The sequence below is a fragment of the Asparagus officinalis genome, chromosome 7 (assembly GCF_001876935.1).
Source record: "Asparagus officinalis chromosome 7, Aspof.V1, whole genome shotgun sequence".
NCBI classification, from domain to species: Eukaryota; Viridiplantae; Streptophyta; class Magnoliopsida; order Asparagales; family Asparagaceae; genus Asparagus; species Asparagus officinalis.
The window spans coordinates 69,445,931-69,449,847 of record NC_033800.1 but is presented as its reverse complement, the minus strand read 5'-3'; the positions used below and the strand labels follow the sequence as shown (position 1 = coordinate 69,449,847).

Sequence of the window (3,917 nt, the reverse complement as noted above, 5' to 3'; positions counted from 1 at the left end):
GACCGGTTTTCGGCCGATGACAGGCTCGGATGTCAGTTTAAGGGCGTAAGACAATGCAAATTTTGATTATGAGGTAAATTTCAGTGGGGCAAAAATCTATGGGGGATTTTGCAGGTTACCCCCTTAACTATTTTATTCCATAAACTCCCTTTTAACTTTGAGGGGTTTTGTGCATACGGCTCTATAAACTTTTTTTATTCTTATTAAATCATTGACGTTTTTTTTCTTTAACCCCTGAAGTAGTGCCGATGTCACATGCTGAGCAAGAGGAAATCACAATTACAATGTGATGAAAGTAATTTTTAAAGAAAAATGTCTTTAAGGATCTAAAATATGGGACCAAAGAAGGGGACAAATGAGGTGTCCATTCTCTATTTCATAATGAGTTGGTCATGTCAGCGCACTATGCAATAGAGAAGGGACACCTCACGTGTCTACTCTATTGGTCTCATATTTTGGGTCCCTGTAACAACGCTCATTTTTAAAACATATACAATTTAGGAGGTAACAACTCTTAATTTTTGGTTTAATTATTCAAATTATTGCCATATGTAGGGTTGAAGGCTGCAATCTCGGTTTTGTCCCTTGGGCTTCGCTGCATACCTTTTGGGGTTATAAAGTGAGCCTGGCAAATGTTTGAGAAAATGCCTCACTGACCCAGAAACGGCTGACAGATTCCAAACGCTGCCTCTCTGGTCATATATTTTGCCAAAGGAAATCGACGGCGTTTTTGTGGACGTGAGCATGGTATATATTGTTGTTAAATTTACTTGTCAGTCTAAGTAATTTCTCTCTTCATATTCAAAGAGTTTTTTGATTGAAACGTTTTGTTGAAAGCAGTAGTACAATTTAGTTTATATTTTCATGGAAATGTCTGTTCCATGGAATACATTATAAACATGAGTTTGCACTAGCCAATAAAGTATGAAGATTCTTCAAAAAGATCCATCAAATCATAATTTACTCTGTTATAATGTGTAACTCGATTCTCAACCTCTTGCCGAAATAATGCCACCTAGTAGGCTTCAACCTTCAGGCAAAGAAGTAAGTCCGATAAATGTTTTGAGGGAATGCTTCAATGATCCAGGACACAGTTATTGATAGAGATTGCAAATGAAGCTATAGTGTAAGCTTCTTTGGTCAGATATGTTATGACAAACTCCGAAGGATAAGCTAATATCAATCACACGAGAGCACAAAAAATATCAAGAACACACGAACACAAAGATATACGTAAGCTAATATCAATCACACGAGAGCACAAAAAATATCAAGAACACACGAACACAAAGATATACGTGGTTCGGCTTGTAGCCTACGCCACGAGAGCACAAAAAATATCAAGAACACACGAACACAAAGATATACGTGGTTCGGCTTGTAGCCTACGCCTACGGGTGAAGGAGGTGAAAAGCTTTACTAAATAGTGAGGAATACAAAGTGGAGATCTCTCAATCACTCAATCCCAAATAACACCACAAGATTCCTGTACAATCTCTCTAAGTAAAAGAAACAAAAGAAGAGATAATTCACGACGACGGAATCAGCATTTATGAATTTGCCTCCTACTGGCACGAGCAATCAGCATTTATGAATGTGTGTATGGTATGTATTTGGGCAATTACATAGCCTCTCTACGTAATCCCAGTTTTCTTCTTGCAATTTTTTCTCCCTTAGAAGCATATTGAAGCTTTTCTTGACAATTGCTTTAAGACGAAGGCCAACTTAGTGGTAGAAGTAGTTTTATCGGCACAGCTAACTAATAGTTTAAGTAGGACTCTGTCTTTCTTGCTATTGAAATGTTGGTTAGAGGGAACACAACTACTTTGTAGGTTGAATTTTTTCGCAACACGAATCGATCATAAAAATCGTAAACTTGAACTGTGTCAAATTTGGGAATTTGGTTGGTTTAACTAGTTTGGACCGATTAACGCTTACTCCTACTAATGAGAGCTCGAATTAACAATGTGTAATAGACTGGGGAAAAGGGAAATTCATTTTCTTTTGCTTCTCTATGCATGATTTATCCATTGATGTGCAAATGGAACATAATTATTCATTTAGTAGACTTTCAGTAACAGACTAACAGTAATAAGGTATAATCCTTAAAGTAGCCATATGGGTCTCATTTGAAATCCTATCTTTTTGATACGGAAAATATGCGAAGTGTTACAAAATATTATCTCATTGTACAATTATGTTCCCCTCATTTCTCTTGAAGGTGACAATAAAGGCTCAAGTGTGTACCTACATGATGCTCATGACATTTTTTCCTTGAAAATAGGTCTATATAGCTATCAACACTTCATTTGATATAATCTTAGATGTGATATGTCCCAAGTTTTGCCTCATTAGTTGCTTACGATACAAGCCTCAAAGAATTAAGATGTGGCATGGAAGTAATAAATCTTGAAATCCACCAATGGTTATTCTTTGAATCTGCAAAGAATGATCTTCGAATCTATGAAGAACTTTGAATCCATGAAGAGAATATAATAAAGAGGAATTTTATTGATCTAAAGTTATCTAATACCATGAGGTTTACAATTCTTCTTCTTAAATCTGTTACTGGGCATGATGATTTGCTTGTTTCGGTCATCAAAGCTAAGTTATGAATCTATGGTAACTTTTATGTGTTGCTTTTTCCAAATTTGTGTTACTTGGGCATGTTTTAGTTGTTAGATACTTTAGTAAATATTTAAATTAAACATTTCTGAAAGGGTAATGGTTGTAAGCTTCACACACACATACACACACACATACATACATACAAGTAATGGCATTGCAATTAGACACTTATATTTAGTATGATGTAACACATTGTCCTTTCAACTGTTTTTCTTGAAATTTCTTTGAAGTCCGAAGACGAAGCAAAGCCTGAAATGCTTTGTCTTCCCATTTTCATGTTTTGAAGGGTTTACTGTTACTTATTTATGAATCTGGCTTTTGTCCCTTATCTCATGCAGCGTGTTCTTTGAAGGTTTCTGAGGATGAACCAATAATAATAGCCATCTTGTCAGAACAATGTATGGCAACTAGTGAAAGCAAATATGTACCACATATTTGCAACGGCTAATAAATTCAAGAACTGCTCAGTTTAGTAATTAATATCATTTAATTGGACACAGCCTCTGATACTTTCTCTTTTATCTGTCAATTAAATTCACGTGTTTGTCATAAAAGTTCTATAAATTCCTTTTATGCGGAAACATGTGATGGTGAGTTGAACATGATTTAAACTAGTAAATTAGGATTATTTCTCATAAATTAGGCTATATGAGAATAATGTGCTTAATATGCCACACTTCTACAGAAGGTTGGGATGATTTTTTAACTCCTAATTACTTTAGCTCGGGGTATCTAGTGTGTCATGGTGTGTAAAGCATGATTATAACTCCCTATATCTCATGTGTTAAACATTATGTATTTAATATTCCACCTGATATGTTAGGAATTTTTTTTGATAGATTATGGAGTAGTCACTTTATATATAATGTGTCCAATGTGCCACATTGATTCTGCAAGGTTGATTAATACTTGACTCTATCTATTTTAAATCAGCGCATCGGATTATCTTACAGAAAGAACTAATGATTGCCAGGATAATGACTAGTGCTCGGACAATGTGGAGACCAAGGCAAGTAATGTGGGAGGACCACTGCATCTATTATATGAAGATGATGTGTTCTGTTATGTACCTACTTGCTTGATTTCTGACATGTTTCTGAATACTACGGCTAATATATTAAGACATATCACATGAGGATATTTAGTTTGCGGCAGAATCTAAGTTCATGGTAGTGAGTTGTTATCAAATTTGACCCTGATTAATTTTTTTGGAGATCATTTTCTGATGTACATCTTTTCTGTTGGGTAGTGCTTGAATTTCCCTCAAACATTACCACTTAATGTGGGTG

General features: G+C 35.3%; 1 long non-coding RNA gene across 1 annotated transcript; it reads left to right on the top strand.

Annotated features, from left to right (window-relative positions):
- LOC109850063 lies at positions 243-3,885 on the top strand. The gene is made up of 3 exons (XR_002249320.1): positions 243-295; positions 556-747; positions 3,562-3,885. It is a non-coding gene; the product is annotated as an uncharacterized LOC109850063 (long non-coding RNA).